The following is a 17,917-nucleotide window of genomic DNA, read 5'->3' as shown; positions in this document are numbered from 1 at the left end:
TTGTATAACGCTTACGTGCTATACCAATGTGCAGGCCAGACAGGGACATTCCTTCAGTTTCAAGAAGCGGTTATCAAGGCCCTTGTATTTGGGAACCAGGAAGGGGAGGGCCCCAGTACTTCTAGATGCAATGTCCACGTATTGTACCAGGGCAACACTTTCCTGGCGAAATCCCCTCCACTGGTAAAAAGGGAAGGAGCCAAAAAAGGTGTAAAGTCTATTACAAAAGGGGGAGAAGACGAGACACAACTTATCATTGTGAAACCTGTCCCGACAAACCTGGCCTGTGCATAAAAGAGTGCTTCAAAGTTTATCACACATCCATGGATTTTAATTGAAACATTTTTTTAAATGCTCACTATACCCCTAGATAAATTCCTTGAGGGGTGTAGTTTCCCACATGGAGTCACTCTTGGGGGGTTTCCACTGTTTTGACCACTCAGGGGCTTTGCAAACGTGAAATGGCCACCGCAAACCATTCCAGTTACATTTGAACTCCAAATGGTGTTCTTTCCCTTCTGAGCCCTGCCGTGTGTCCAAGCAGCCATTTATGACCACACGTGGGGTACTGTTTTACTCGGGAGAAACTGTTCTACAAATATTGTGGTGCTTTTTCTCCTTTAGTCCTTGTGGGAATGAAAAAAAAAAATTGCTAAACCTACGTTTTATTGGTTAAAATTTAGATTTTCATTTTCATGGCCTACTTCCAATAAATTCTGCAAAGTAGTTTCCCACATGGAGTCACTCTTGGGGGGTTTCCACTGTTTTGACCACTCAGGGGCTTTGCAAATGTGACATGGCCACCGCAAACCATTCCAGTTACATTTGAACTCCAAATGGTGGTCTTTCCCTTCTGAGCCCTGCCGTGTGTCCAAATATCCGTTTATGACCACATGTGGGGTACTGTTTTACTCGGGACAAACTGCTCTACAAATGTTGTGGTGCTTTTTCTCCTTTAGTCCTTGTGGGAATGAAAAAGGAATTAGCTAAACCTACATTTTATTGGGAAAAATGTAGATTTTCATTTTCACATCCTACTTCCAATAATTTCTGCAAAAAACCTGTGAGGTCAAAATGCCCGCTATACCCCTAGATAATTTCCTCAATGGGTGTAGTTTCCAAAATAGGGTCACTTGTGGGGAGTTTCCACTGTTTTGTCCCCTCAGGGGCTTTGCAAATGCGACATGGCCTCCGCAAACCATTCCTGCTAAATTTGAGCTCCAAAAGCCAAATGGCGTTCCTTCCCTTCTAAGCCCTGCCGTGTGTCCAAACAGTAGTCTATGACCACATGTGGGGTACTGTTTTACTCGGGAAAAACTGCTCTACAAATTTTGTGGTGCTTTTTCTCTTTTAGTCCTTGTGGGAATGAAAAAAAATTAGCTAAACCTACGTTTTATTGGGAAAAATGTAGATTTTCATTTTCACGTCCTACTTCCAATAATTTCTGCAAAAAACCTGTGGGGTCAAAATGCTCACTATACCCCTAGATAATTTCTTCAAGGGGTGTCGTTTCCAAAATGGGGTCACTTGTGGGGGGTTTCTACTGTTTTGTCCCCTCAGGGGCTTTGCAAATGCGACATGGCCTCCGCAAACCATTCCTGCTAAATTTGAGCTCCAAAAGCCAAATGGCATTCCTTCCCTTCTAAGCCCTGCCGTGTGTCCACTTGTGGGGGGTGTCTACTGTTTTGGCACCGCAAGAGTCCTTCAAACCTGATATGGTGCATAAAATATATTGTAATAAAAACAAGGCCCCAAAATCCTCTAGGTGCTCCTTTGCTTCTGAGGCCGGTGCTTCAGTCCATAAGCACGCTAGGGCCACATGTGGGATATTTCTAAAATCTGCAGAATCAGGGCAATAAATATTGAGTTGCATTTTTCTGGTGAAACTTTCTGTGTTACACAAAAAATGGATTCAAAATGAATTTCTGCAAAAAAAAAACGAAATTTGTAAATTTCACCTCAGTACATGTGACTTTTTGATCACTTTTTATCAAATCTTTTTAAGGCAGAATTCACAGAAAACAGCAATTTTTGCATTGTTTTTTATTTTATTTTTAGTCCCACTCAGGGACTTGACTATGCGATCATCCGACCGTTTTTATAATATACTGCAATAGTTCTGTATTGCAGCTTATTATTGTCGGTCAGTGTAAAACTGACAGGCACCTGCTAGGTCATGCCTCAGGCATGGCCTAGCAGGCATCCACTACAGGCAGACCTGGGGGTCTTTTTTAGGCCCCCGGCTGCCATAGAAGACACCGGTACCGTGATCTTTTCGCAGTGTGCCGGTGGGGTGAGAGAGGGTGCTACCTCCCTCTCTCCAAAACCACTCAGATGCGGCGCTCACTATTGAGCACCGCATCTGAGGGGTTAAACGGGCGAGATCGATACTGATATCGATCTCGCCCGTTCGAGAAGGGCTGCCCCCTGCTCTCAGCTACCTCTGGTTTCAGAGGTATCGACGTCGGTGTCCTTCAGGTGAAGTCCAACTGGTCGGGAAAAGGCGTTCCGGAGAACAGGAACTTTTTTTATGCAGCAAGGGACAAGGAAGGCATTGCAGACTGAGATCATTTCTGATAGAGTGAGTATGGATTTCTCCACACTTAAAAAACTTTCTAAACATAGTTCATCCAACCCAGTACCCCCCCCCCACCGCCCCACTACATACAAGTCAGCAGGAATGTTGTGGTCCACTCTGCTGGACGAGGCTTATGCGCATGATAAGATGTGCATAAGCAAGAGGAGTGTTTTTAACAAAACCTCCAAAAGGCTATACATGCTGGCTAAACTTTTATGTGTTTATGAAGAGACGTGGAAGTCTGAGAACTAAGAAATGAAGAGTGATTCCCCAAATCTTCACTGCCAGTGTTGTTTCAACAATGTGAAGCAGGTTTGTGGTTTGCAGACACAACTGGCAGAGAATGTTCAATGTAAAATTGATAGAGATAAGCAGATTTGCATGCTGGAATCGCAGGTGATAGTTTTGAAAAATCATGGTGATGATATTGATGCACAGCTGACTGGGTCTTATGCTGTGATCAATGCATTTACGGATAAGGCGGCATATACGGATGCCATCATTGCCAAGTTGAATGATGAGCTTGCTGCTAGGTCACAATTGGTTGCCAGTATGCAAAACATCGAAAAAGATTTCTCAAAAATGTTACCGGCCTTGTCTTTTTTAAGGCCTGATTCTGCTGTAAGTTTGCCCTCTACAGGGCAAAAAGGTGGGAGTAGAAAGAGTGATGGATCAGATGCCCCAAATCGTGATCACATCGAGAAACCTGAAGGTAACGTTGTTACGAACGTGTTACGCAAATGTAAGCATACGATAATCAGAAGTGCGTCCCTAGCCATGCAGAACTTTAAGAGATCATGCACTGGTGACTGCCCTAAGTCCAGCAGAGCATGTACTGTTAAATGTTTTGCAAGTGCCGGCTCAGGCCATATTGCGAAGTACTGCAAGTCTTTGGGTACTAAGAAATGTGGTCCTGTTAAATGTTTTAAATGTGGTCAGATGGGACATATTGCTAGAAACTGCCATGGTATAAGCAACCGTGGAAAGCCTAGTAATGAAACAATACAAAATGGCCACATTACATCAAATGTTGGATTTCGGAAAGGACAAAATGGCTACATGAGTATCTCTTCCACACATTTGCTAAACCATGTGTTCAAAGATCTGAATAACGTTCCACAACTGGTTTGGAATTCAGCTGTGAATTTTAAGTAGGCCATAATTTACATGTTCACAATTAGGTGTTATCTCTTTGATGTCTGTACTGTGTGTTTATGGTCTCTCTTTTCCTGTATGGTCTGTTGTTTGTTCCCAGTTATTTTGTTATCATTGCGTTTTCTTTTGTGGCTCCTTCACAGATTCTATTGTGGTATATTCCTGGTTATCAGTAGTTATGTAGTTATACTATATGGGTGTTGCCTGTATTTATAATACATAATTAGAAAACCACTCCAGGAAAACAACTGGAGAACCAGCCAATGATAAGTGATGTATTTGCTTGTTCTGTGAACTTATATTAGGTATAGAGGTACGGACAGGTAACATAAGTTCACTTATAGTGTTATGTTATGCTGCGCACCTAGACCTTGAAATTCAAGATAATACATTTACATCTATAATCGCAAAATGTTTTAATTGCTCTCTATTAGGATAACGTTGAAGTTGTTATTATACTGTGAACTTAGATTGAGCAGTGCGAACAGGTAACATAAGTTCACGGTGTAGTGTTTTATGTTATTCTGTGCACCTAGACCTGGGGGGTTCAGATAGGTAACACAACTTCATCTGAGGCCTAATGCGAGTACAATTAAATAAAGTGAATTACAGCATGGCTGATTCTTTTGTGTTTAACTGGGGAGGTCCTTTAGGAAAGGTTGACAGGGGGAGGTTACCTTGGCATTACACCCATATCTTGATTTTAAGATAGTGGGTTTGGTAAAATGGGGATATAGTTCCACAAACATGAGAATTGTGAAGATCCACAAAATGGTACTTCATCTACAGCTCCCCTCAGATATCCTAACCTATAAGGGCAGCCATCCATATCTGTCTGTACAGATGGATGTTGACAGGAGGAGGATGCGATCCTCTGCCAAGGTAGTTAGGACCGGGTGCTTAGACACCAGTGATGAGATACCGTGGGGACATGTGAGATGAAGGTCAACTCAATAACCTCTTCAATACATGGGTCAAGGGTATTGGAGTTGGTACCAAGTGCAATATGTTTACCACACCACCTGCGCGACTAATTGCACCGGAAGAGGAATACTCCTCCAAGGAGCATTGTACCTTTTTGTATTATCACAGGTATCGATGTAGCAGAACAGAAGAACTCCAGTCACCCCTGAGTAGAGGCTCGATATCCGCTCAGATGCTCCTATAAGACTCCAGATGATCCTGAGTTCAGTGAGGAAGAGGATGTCGTGGAGAAGCTTAAAGAGTCTGAGAATCGAGCCTCCATCCCATTCCCTGAAACGAGACTCAGAGGTGTCCTGATGGGAGAGCCTGTTTGGGTACAACCCCAAAGCAATTTTCTTCTTCAACCTGCTGATCGACCCTGTGATAGTACTGATGGGTGAAAGGACTTGCCGACCAAGTAAACTAGGTCAAGCGTACAAGAATGAACTTGGACTAAGCACATAACACCAATACTGTCCTACGACCCGTAATCACAAAGTTTATGTATATATATTTGTGTAATGTAATATGAATCAATGTGTCGTACAAAAACTTTCAAGGTGTACATATAGACATTCTAGGTGTAGATATGTGTCTGCAATATAGGTATACTCAGTGAAGACGTGCCCGTCCCACAGCGAGTGAGTATGTACATGTAGGCGGACATATATTTACAGCCTGTAGTCACCCCATTTACATGTGCACCTTTCACGTGTTTATGGAGGAGTAGTGAGAGATGCTGGTTGAGCATGAATCTCTATATGTACATATACCTATGGTTTGGGGGGAATATTTTTGTATGTTTGATTATTTTACATTTTGTATGTATGAGTGGGTAGTGTGTAGGAACCCTTAGGGACAGGTAAGGTACACACACACACACCCTTGTAGGTATTTGCCACCTCAACCTGAGAACTGGTATGGTCAATACGATGATGGATTGAATGTCAGAGGAGAAATGGAAGGCGATGCTCCACCCCACAGTAGATTCCTGTGTACTAAGACATCATCTCCTAATCGGGAATGTTCACCTGCCATGATAGAGATATGCCTATCAGCCCACAAAGATTGTTTCATCTTCAATCAAGATACTGAAAGGATTTGGAAAGATAACGGATTGCGTACAAAAGTTGTTGAAAGGCGGGCTAAGCCATTCCAAGGCTGACCGTGTGAGGGCACAAGTAGCCTTATACGGGTTGGCATGCTAAGATGGGATCGGCCGCTAAAAAGACCTGCTGACGCCGCTAAAGAGGAAAAGATTCATAAGAAAGATCAGCATCCAAGAAAGAAGAAGATCAAGGATAGAGACTTTGAGTTTCTATGGACTTTGAGACTGAGTTCTATAGACTGCGAGGTTTCTTTTATTTCGACACTAGACTCCAGAGTCAGAGGACTGGTGGGAAGGTGTCCTTGAGGAGATAGCTGATGTCACGTATCTAGGTCCAATAGTATACTTCATTCCTTCTACGACCATTACCAGTAACAAGGTTGAGGGGGTAATACAGAACAAACACTTCCACAAATTTCATTGTCATGTTCCCGACAACAGGGGGATTGTAAAGGGAAGTGTTTTATATATTTATATCTATGTACATGTGAATGTAGATGAATATACACCTTTCTGGAGGGACAAATATATATATATATCTCCCTACCATGTAATCAGACACCCTGGGGGGTGGAAGCCATAAACAGTGAACTAATCCAGGAAGCAGGAAGTTCCAACTGCCCTTCCACCCCCCTACTAGATAATGGTATTCCATGAGGTAGCCATGAGGCCCCAGCCCCCCCTTTCACATGCATGAGTTGTGATGTCACACAGATGTGCACGTACAAGGTATAAGAGGGTCAACGGTCTCACACTCTGTCTCTTATTTTCCTGATACCAACGGACTCCATTTACCTGAAGACACACCAACTCGGACCACATGGACTACTAAGTATCCACGTGTAGCAGCAGCTAAACATTATGCTTTCCCTCCTCCTTACTTCAACCCTTTACCTGCTATCCCCTGCTACACAGCAACCCATTCCCCTTGTTAACCCATTGCGGTTTACCCCTTGCAGTCTGAAAACCCTTCCCACTGTTGACCCTTTTTCCTGAGTATTAAACCCTTAGTGTATAGGGAAAGTTATATTAGGAGGAGTGGGACAGAAATAGTGAGCATGTATTGTATTTTAACGTAACTGTATTCATATGTATGTTTAGGTATGTGGGTGGAGGCATAACATAGGATACCGTGTTCATACTGTACTACGTATAGTGTTGAGTATACTCAGTATATATTAACGTGTTATATGTATTGGGGTATACTGATATTATACTGTGATCAGTTTCTGTGTTTGGTGTATTTTAGATGTAAGTGTGATTATTGTTAGTAATAAATATTACCCTTTATTTACTATACAATTGTATTTATTGTACGGTCTTATTCCGTTGAGTAGAAGCAAAGCAAGTAGACGTTAGTATAAGGAAAAGGTAGGGGAACTAGACATAACCCTAGTGACCCTGTTTATAAAGGAGGTAGTAATAGTGGGTGACACAAGTAGGTGAAACTCGCTATTATACCAGCCCTTTTACACATGTATGTGTGTAGTGAATATATATATATATATATATATATATATATATATATTATATAGCCTTTTTAAATCAGAATATATTATTATAACCTATATATATTTTCAACAAATTTATTATTCTCAAGATATCACAATATCCATATATATTTACCCAAAAAGAAACATCTTGATATCACACAAATTAGATCAAATAGAATTTATTTTATTTATTACACATTTGTACAAAAATAACCCCCCTCCAAGTATATACTACAAACATGTTTCGGCCGGAAGCTGTCTGATCAGTGACGGACATCGCATGTGTGCAGAGCACACAGCGGTAGACGTCATGACGCTGACAGAGTGACGTGGAGGGGTGTGTACAGTGCGACATGCGCCATTGGTCATCACTCTCTTCTATACACTATTTAAACTGGGTCTCAGAGCAGTCTATACACCTCCTGACAAAGGTTTTGAAATGCGTGTCGAGGTGCTCTGTTTCCAGGTGTCCAATACACTAATCATCATGTCCTCTACAGGTATGTTGATCTACACATGTATGTACTCATAGGGACTTTGATACCTTGTACCATATCAACGTAGCAATACTAACATCCTATTATACCATTAAGTGCCCTGCATGCTTGTATAATACGAGCATAATGGATATCTAGTTGCACTCTGAGCAATGTGTATATTGCGGTCTGTGAGGAATTGTTACCACTAGTTATGGTTAAGGACTAAATATGGTATGACACCTGGTTGATTTTATTGTTTTATATGTCTGTAGTATATAATTGGAGGTGGGTTATTTTTGTACAAATGTGTAATAAAAAAAATAAAATAAATTCTATTTGATAAATCAAATTTGTGTGATACCAAGATGTTTCTTTTTGGTTAAATGCATCAGAATAAAGCCTGTTAGTGGCCGCCATAAAAACACTAATGAGCGGTCACTAATGGGTTAATCTATTTTCATACACCCTAAAATCCTATTTGCTTTTGCAGCTGCTGCTTGACATTGAGTGCTGCAGCTTAGCTTATTTGTTACCAGAATCCCCAGGTCCTTCTCTTGTTCCGTTGTCCCCAGTTTTATTCAATTTAATGTATATGAATTAATGCTATTATTGTGTCCTAGATGATTACTTTACATCTATCAACATTAAATTTCATCTGCCATGTCTTTGCCCATGCTGCAGATTATCTAGATCTTTCTGTAATATTTTATAGTCAAGCGGAGTTTTAAGTATCCTACAAAGTTTTGTATCGTCAGCAAAAACGGACACCCTGCTATCAATCCCATTTACAAGGTCATTAACAAAGATTATGCCATTTCAGTGCCCAATATTCTGTGCCCAGCTTTTGCCACTGTAAAAAGACAGCTCTTTAATTATTAGATAGTTTTACTGGTTTTAGAAACACCCTACATGTGATCCTAATAATTTGCCTGAACATACGACAGGGCTCAGGAGAGAAAGAGCACCATGCGTATTTGAGGCCAAACTTAGCGATTTAATAGAACATTGGTTCACAATTACAGTGGCTCTGAGGTGAAATAAAAGAAACCCATTTTGGAAACTTAACCCCCTCAAGGCATTTTTCAAGGAGTGTAGTGAGCATTAGACCCCACAGTTTGTTTTTTGATGTAGCGATGTGAAAATTGCAATTGTTCAACAGATATGCCATTTCAGTCCCCGATATGTTGTGCCAAAATTTGTAACTTTTTTTTTATATATAGTCCCACTAGGAGGCTACTTACTGCAAGACTTATGTATTGCAGTTCATTATGCTGGTCAGCTTTATAATAACAGTCTTTCATAGAAACAATCATGGAGGGCATTGTTAGGCCTCCTGTTGCCAAAGATACAATGGGCAATCCGCAATTGCATCGTGGAGAAGGGGGTTGGGGCGATGAAAGTGTTCTAATCGCTTAATTGCCATGGTCACTATTGATACTGGCATCTAATGGGTTAAATAGCCAGAATTGACAGTAGCTCCGATCCTCGCCGTTACAGCAGAGTGCCAGCTGTAGTGCACAGTAGTGGCCAAACGTTTTGAAACTGACACAAATTTTGATTTTCACAAAGTTTGCTACTTCAGTGTTTTTGGATTTTTTAGTTGGATGTTTCTATGGTAACTGAAGTACAATTTTAAGCATTTCATACATTTTTACACTTTTATTGACAAATACATCAAGTTTATGTAAAGACTCAATATTTACAGCGTTGACCCTTCTTTTTCAAGACTTGAGAAATTCGCCCTGGCTTGTCAGCTTCTGGGAAAATCCTGTCTGATGACCCACTCTTGCCTAATCAGTGCTTGGAGTTTATCACAATTTCTGTGTTTTTGTTTGTCCACCAGCTTTTTGAGGATTCAAACCATCACTTGCAGAGATAGATATCTGGGGGGTTTCCTGGCCATGGACCCAAAATGTTAATGTTTTGTTCACCGAGTCCCTTACAGATGTAGCCGTGTTTAGCTTTACTTTTAACAAATTACATAAACAGTGACAAGAACCCTTATCTTGACTTTCTCAATTACTTTTCAATGGCTTTTGTTGTGTGATGTCACGCTGCAGCAAGTTATCAGAGACAAGTTAAAGATGGCTACATCCGTAGTTATCACTTTTGCCTTGTAACATGGTGCTCCATCATGCTGAAAAAAGCATTGTACATCACCAAATTGTTCCTGAATGGTTGGGAAAAGTTGCTCCTGGATGATTGGGAGAAGTTGCTGCTGGATGGTTGGGAGAAGTTGCTCTTGGAGGATATTTAGATTCCATTCTTTATTCATGGAAGTGTTCTTAGGCAAAATTATGTAAGCCCACTCCATTGGATGAAAAGCAACCCTATACACATGAATGGTCTCAGGATGCTTTATGTTAGCATGACACAGGACTCATGGTAGCGCTCACCTTTTCTTCTCTGGACAATCATTCTTCCAGATGTCTCAGTCTGATGGGGGCTTCATCAGAGAAAATAACTTCACCCAAGTCCTTTGCAGTCTAATCCCTCTACTTCCTGCAGAATGTCAGTCTGTCCTTGATGTTTCTTGGAGATAAGGGACTTCTTTGCTGCTCTTCTTGACACCAGGACAGCCTCCATAAGCCTTCGCCTCACAGTGCGTGCAGATGCACTGACTCCTGCCTGCCGGCATTCCTGAGCAAGCTCTGCACTGGTGTTAAACCGATCCCGTACCTCTATTATGTGCGGTCCAGCTGATTCTGACCATGTCGTGTTTTATCCAATAAACATCTTTCTTCATTGGTTCTGTGCAGTACATCGGTGGGGGCGCCGCTATTCACTGTACCTACTCCACGCGGTATCTAACTTGTCATGTGTAATGGTGACTGCTAATTTGTTTTTAATTGGAATATGTGACTGTAATTATATACTTAATATTTTTGATCTTTTTAAACATTGTATAAGGCACTTTATCACTGTATTTATGATACGTTTTTGGTATAATACAAGCAGATATTTTTACACGTAGATATTTTATTGTATGTTGGATTCTTGTACAAATAATCACATATGATGTGTAATGAGCTCTGGCTCTGCTCTGTAAACACTGTTTTTTGTATTTGTTGAAAAAGCTTTCATTGAGAGTGAAATGTCGCTGTCTGATGTTCTGGTGATTAAAACCCTTTTTTTTACTTGAGTGCTGCTTCCCTACTATCCTTTTCTACATTACATTGGGAGAAAGTCACTCCCTTGAAGCCCTGCACCAACCGCAAGGTTTTTTTCTTGGCTACAGTGCTGCTCCTCACAAGTTGCTTTTATATATATATATATATATATATATATATATATATATATATATATATATATAAATAATGGTATGACTGGTACTAAGGTGGCTGCTCAGGGTAGAAGCTGGTAAGGTTGTAGGTCAGTCCCCTATGAGAGGGTTTGGTGGAGCATCTGTGTCACGGCCTTTGTGCAAGTCTTTTGCGCTGTGCTAGATACCCAGAGAGGAAACGGAAGCCACAGTATTATGTAGCAGGTTGCGTAGAGTGTAGGAGAGGCCTTTGATGACCTATTGCTCTTGAAACGTGTGGGGGGGCAAGGGGGGAAACCAGGGCACTGAGAGGTTTTCACTTCAAATCGGTGAAGGCAGACGCTGGTTGCCGCTCCAATACCTGTGCGCTGCCTGTCACCGGACCGGGAAGATAGGATCGACTTTGGGTAGCCCGGGTTGAGCCTCTCTAAGTTACTAGCCGGGAACGTTATACATCAATTTATTGACAGTGATACCTTTCTGCTTTCACCTAAATTCATGTGTGATCATCCTGAACTGACAGGCTGATCGCACGTGTAAATAATGAACTTAAAAGAAGGACATGCACAGAAGGCACCCAAAGAGTATCCAGTGCGCTTGCGCTGTTTCTGGATGAATCAGACACCAGCGCAAGCGCAGAAGAGGAGCCGGAAGTTCAGTATAGTTTAGGCATGGACAAGCTCAGTCTTCAGCCTGCCAATATCGCTCGCTACTATGGACGAGGGTGGCGTGATGGAGGGGGACAGGATTTTCTTCACCTGGGGCATGGCTTTCTTAAACTGGAGAAAAAGGCAGAAGCGCTGAAGAGTTTATATTTGTCACGATGCGGGGTGTGGACTCACTAGGCCGTACCACGTAGCAGGATGGCAGCTGTCCAAACAGGTAAGTACAGAGTCTATAGTCCAGAGAGTACACCTGAGGCAATGTAGACAGTAGCAAGACAGGCACGGCTGGGACCAGGCAGGCAGGTAGACGTCAGGCGTGGCATAGCAGAACAGGTGTGGAATGCAGCACAACACAGCAACAGCTCAGCACGGTACTAGATCTGGATAGCACAGGAACAGGATAAAGGAACAGGGAACACTAGGAAACTGGAAGACACTAGGGGACCACTAGCAAGACAAACTTTTGGTAACGAACAACGCTCCGGCAAGGAACAAGGGGGCAGAGCAGGTGTGGAATGCAGCACAACACAGCAATAGCTCAGCACAGTACTAGATCTGGATAACACGGGAACAGGATAAAAGAACAGGGAACACTAGGAAACTGGAAGACACTAGGGGACCATTAGCAAAGACAAACTTTGGGTAACGAACAACGCTCAGGCAAAGAACAAGGGGGCAGAGCCCCTTTTATAGCCCAGGCCATTCTGGGCCAGATTGCAGACATCCAGCAATTATGCGCGCACTGACCCTTTAAGACCGTGGACACGTGGGTGCCCTAAGGAGGCAGTCTCAATACCCGGGAGTGAGTGCCGGCGCCTCACAGGACGACGACGCTGCAAGGAACTTAGATGTCCATGGCCACAGCCATCAAGGGGTAAGTCAGAATGACGGGCCCTGGCCATAGACGTTACAGTATCCCCCCTCTTCTTGGGACCAGTTTGGGAGAGAAACTTCCTCATGAGAACAGAGGTATCGATGTTCTCCTCTGGCTCCCAAGACCTCTCTTCTGGACCGAACCCCCTCCAATCCACTAAATAAAACGTCTTTCCTCCCACCTTCTTGGTGGCCAGAATATCCCTTACGTCAAAAGTCCCGGGTGAGCCGCCAGAGACCACTGCGGAACTAGAAGTCCTCGAGTAGTGGTTCAGGGCCACGGGTTTCAGCAAGGAGACATGGAAGGAGTTAGGGATCTTGAGGGTAGGAGGAAGCCGCAGCTTGTAAGACACCAGGCTGATCTATACCAGGATTTCTAAGGGTCCGAGGAACCTAGGGGCAAATTTGCAGGACGGCACCCTCAGCCGGATATTCCTTGAAGTCAACCAGACCTTTGTAGCTGGAAGAAACTGAGGAGGAGCCCGTCTTCTTGTATCTGCCTTTCTCTTCATGCGGTCCACCGCCAGCAGGATAGAAGATCCGGTATTTTGCCATATTTGCAGAAAGTCCCTGAAGGTAGCGTCAGCTGTAGGCACCTGGGACATAGTAGAGATAGGAAGGAGGTATACGAGGATGTTGGCCATAGACGATGAAGAACGGACTGGAAGTGGTGGACTCACTAGTGTGGTTATTATAGGATAACTCTGCCCATGGTAGCAGCTGCACCCAGTCATCATGCCGCATGGAAGCAAAGTGACGCAGATAGTTCTCTATAATCTGGTTAACCCTCTCGACTTGCCCATTGAACTGGGGATGATAGGCCGTAGAGAAGTCCAGCTTTACACGGAGGAGACCGCAGAGTGGTCTCAAAAACTTCGAGGTGAACTGGACACCTCAGTCCGAGATAATATGCAGCCGAGCAGACGGAAGATGTGTTGAATGAAGAGGTCAGCCTATCGCGTAGCAGAAGGCAGACTGGTCAAGGGAACGAAATGAGCCATCTTAGAAAATCGATCCACCACCACCTAGATCACACTGCAACCCGCAGAAGGAGGAATATCCATGACAAAGTCCATTGCGACATGCTGCCAGGGAGCAACGGGCACAAGCAGTGGTTGGAGCAGACCAGCTGGTCTGGAGTGGGCAACTTTATTTGCTGCGTATACCGTACATGAGGAGACAAAGTCCATGACGTCTTTGGGCAGCGTAGGCCACCGGAACTGACAGGTGATTAGATCTTGGGTCTTACGAGCACCCGCGTAACCTGCCAGCTTGGAACCGTGACCCCAGCGAAGGATTCTTCCTCCATCTTCTGGACGTACGAAAGTCCTTCCCGGAGGAATATCTCTAACTTGCAGAGGGTTCATAGAGAAGATGCAGGAAGGATCAATAATATTCTGTGGGGGCTCCAGAGTGTCCTCTCTTCCAAATGACCTAGACAAGGCATCGGCCTTCACATCCTTGTCGGCAGGTCGGTAGTGGAGTTCGAACTGGAACGGAGCAAACGACAACGACCACCTGGCTTGACGAGGATTCAACCGCTGAGCCTTCTGCAGATAGGTCAGGTTCTTGTAATCTGTGAAGTCCAGGATAGGATGGGCTGCGCTATCCAGTAGGTGTCTCAACTACTGCAGAGCCAGCATGATGGCCAGTAACTCCCGATCCCCGAGTGGTTGCGCTCTGCGGAAGAAAACAGGAAGAACTGGAAGAACAGTGCACCAGCACCAACAGAGGACGCGTCCACCTCTAATGAGAACAGTAGGGATACATCAGGGTGGTGAAGAATAGAGGCTGACGTGAAGGCTTTTTTTAAGGATTCAAATGCGGCTTCTGCCTCCGGAGTCCACACCTTGGCATTCATGCCGTTTTTAGTGAGGGTAGAGATGGGGGATGTCAAAGACGAGTAGTTGGAAATGAACAGCCGGTAGAAGTTGGCGAATACCAGAAAGCGTTGTATGGCCCTTAAGCCTTGGGGGCATGGCCATTCCAGGACAGCCTTTACCTTCTCAGGGTCCATCTTGAGACCCTGTTCGGAGATGATATAACCCAGGAAGGGAAGATCATTTTTTTCAAACACGCACTTCTCCAGCTTGGCATAAAGATGATTCTCTCTTAAACGAAGCAACACCTGGCGGACATGACTCTGATGAGTTACTGGATCTGTGCAAAAAATCAAAATGTCATCGAGATACACCAAAACACAGACATAAAGAAGATCACGAAAAATGTCATTGACAAATTCTTGAAACACTGCTGGGGCGTTACACAGGCCAAAGGGCATAACTAGCTATTCATAGTGCCCATCACGTGTATTAAATGCAGTCTTCCACTCGTCACCTTGACTAATCCGGATCAGATTGTAGGCACCCGGAAGTCCAGTTTAGAAAAAAAGTTTGCCCCCCATATGCGATCAAACGGTTCCGAAATCAAAGGCTGACCTGGCCAACCCCTTTTATGCAAATTGCCACAATAAAAACCAAAGCAGCAAACTTTGTAAAAACCAAAATTTGTCATTCTCAAAACTTTCAGCCAGGACTGTACAGCCACCCACAGGTGATGGTGCAGACTCCCCATCTTACATGTACAGCGGTTTGGGGAAATGCTTTTCCAAACATTGCTATGCGGCAGATATCGGGAAAGATTAAAGGACGTTTAAAGAGGCTCTGTCACCAGATTAAAAATGCCCTATCTCCTACATCATTTTACGGGCGCTGGAATGTAGTTAACAGCAGTGTTTTTTATTTTGAGAAACAATCTTTTTTTAGCAAGTTATGACCTTTATTACATTTATGCAAATTTGTTTCTAATTGTCCAAGTGGGCGTTTTTTAACTTTTAATCAAGTGGGCGTATTATAAAGAAGTGTAGGACGCTGACCAATTAGCATCATACACTTCTCTCCATTACACCGAAGCTTGTTACACTGAACAGCGCGATCTCGTGTGACGTCACTTCCACCCATAGGTCCTTCGTCTCTAGGGAGTTCTATATGCTTACCTGCACTGTGTGATGCTGCCACCTCAGCTGGTGCAGATCCTGCAGATCCGATGACTGTAATTTCTGATACGCCTGGAGACGATCTATGTCCAGTCTTCAGACGCAGGGATGGAGTACCTGTGGGCGGAAGGGACGTCACAGTGTGGTCTCGCGAGATCACGCTGTTCAGTGAAACAAGCTTGGGTGTAATGAAGAGAAGTGTATGATGTTGATTGGTCAGCGTCATACACTTCTTTGTAATACGCCCACTTGGTTAAAAGTTAAAAAACGCCCAATTGGGCATTAAGAAACTAATTTGCATAAATGTAATAAAAGGTTATAACTTGCTGAAAAAAGATCGTTTCTCAAAATAAAAAACACTGCTGTTAACTACAATCCAGCGCCCGTAAAATGATGTAGGAGATAGGGCATTTTTAATCTGGTAACAGAGCCTCTTTAAATTGATCTCCCAAAGTGACACATCAGATTTTAAAACAATGGGGCTGTGTTCACAAGGCCATAATTGGCTGCGTCGCCAAGGGGTTATTGTCTGTGAATAACCTGATGAGTTAAATATCTTTTTTTGCTCTTATAGCTTTTCCCACATTCCAAACAAGAATATATTTTTTTTATTCTCTGAGGAGTTTAACATTTTTATTTCCATGAGAACAATTTCCATATATAGAACATCAAAATGACTTTTCCCATCTGTGCGTTTTCTCATGTCTAACAAGAGTTGATTTTCGTGCAAAGCATTTCCCACATTATGAACATGAATATGGCTTCTCTCCTGTGTGACTTCTCTCATGTCTAACAAGATGGGATTTATCTGTAAAACATTTCCCACATTCTGAACATGAATATGGCTTCTCCCCGGTGTGACTTCTTCCATGTAAAACAAGACTTGATTTATATTGGAAACATTTCCCACAATCTGAACATGAATATGGCTTCTCTCCTGTGTGACTTCTCTCATGTACAACAAGACTTGATTTATGTGTAAAACATTTCCCACATTCTGGACATGAATACGGCTTCTCCCCTGTGTGACTTCTCTGATGTTTAACAAGACTCGATTTATGTGTAAAACATTTCCCACATTCTGAACATGAATATGGCTTCTCCCCTGTGTGACTTCTCTCATGTGTAACAAGATGTGATTTATCTGCAAAACATTTCCCACATTCTGAACATGAAAACGGCTTCTCCCCTGTGTGACTTCTCTCATGTATAACAAGATTTGATTTATCTGTAAAACATTTCCCACATTCTGAACATGAATATGGCTTCTCTCCTGTGTGAATTCTCTCATGTCTAACAAGATGTGATTTATCTGTAAAACATTTCCCACATTCTGAACATGAATATGGTTTCTCTCCTGTGTGACTTCTCTCATGTTTTACAAGATGTGATTTGTAATTAAAACATTTCCCACATTCTGGACACGAATACGGCTTCTCTCCTGTGTGTATTTTCTCATGTATAACAAGATGTGATTTGTTTGCAAAACATTTCCTACATTCTGAACATGAATACGGCTCTTCTCCTGTGTGACTTCTCTCGTGTGTAACAAGATTTGATTTATATTTAAAACTTTTCCCACATTCTGAACATGAATATGGCTTCTCCCCTGTGTGAATTCTTCTGTGCTTAAAAAGACCTGAGATTTTTGTGACCTGTTTACCACCTTGAAATCCTTTACCCCCATTCTGAGCTGTACTTGTGGTAACAATCTGGGATTGGTCAGTAGAAGGTTTCTCATGATTAGGGGAAATATATAACAGATCTTTACTGTGAAGTCCTGGATGTACATTATTGGTAATCAGGTTTTCTCCTGAAGACTGCTGCTTGATATCTTCACCTTCTACTTCATAATTGATCGAGTTCTCATTGGCATCTTCTGTTAGGATTACAAATGGTACAAATGCAGTAGTTTCTCCTGGCTCTAATACCCATAGTATATACCTCAGACTGGAGAAAGTAAAATTAAATCTGGTATGATCCAAAGAATACCCTAAATGGCATAAATAAAGTACAGTAACGTTTACCGCTCAAACGGCACTGGTTACAATCCAATATCAAATCGGTATGGACACTCTCCCTCAGAAAAATGCAGTAGACAGTCAGCAATTCAGTGAGGGTGTAGTTGGAAATTATTGTCCCTGTAGTCCCACAGAGCTCCATATCGTCTCTAGACGTTCAAAAGACTCCTGGTAGGGAAAAGATCCTATATCTCTCATAGATGAAAGAAAGAGACATAGTGCAACACCCTCTGCGATAGGTAAAAATTCCTAGGCGGCACACCAAACACTATCGCAGAGGGTGTTGCACTATGTCTCTTTCTTTCATCTATTAGAGATATAGGAT

At 42.8% G+C, this 17,917-nt stretch overlaps 1 pseudogene; it reads right to left on the bottom strand.

Moving 5' to 3' along the window:
• The window catches only part of LOC142700497 (uncharacterized), a 330,989-nt pseudogene that overhangs the window by 290,120 nt on the left and 22,952 nt on the right, over window positions 1–17,917 (bottom strand).

Source organism: Rhinoderma darwinii, chromosome 1, assembly GCF_050947455.1.
Source record: "Rhinoderma darwinii isolate aRhiDar2 chromosome 1, aRhiDar2.hap1, whole genome shotgun sequence".
In the NCBI taxonomy this organism is placed as follows: Eukaryota; Metazoa; Chordata; class Amphibia; order Anura; family Rhinodermatidae; genus Rhinoderma; species Rhinoderma darwinii.
This window is presented reverse-complemented; position numbering and strand designations above follow the sequence as displayed.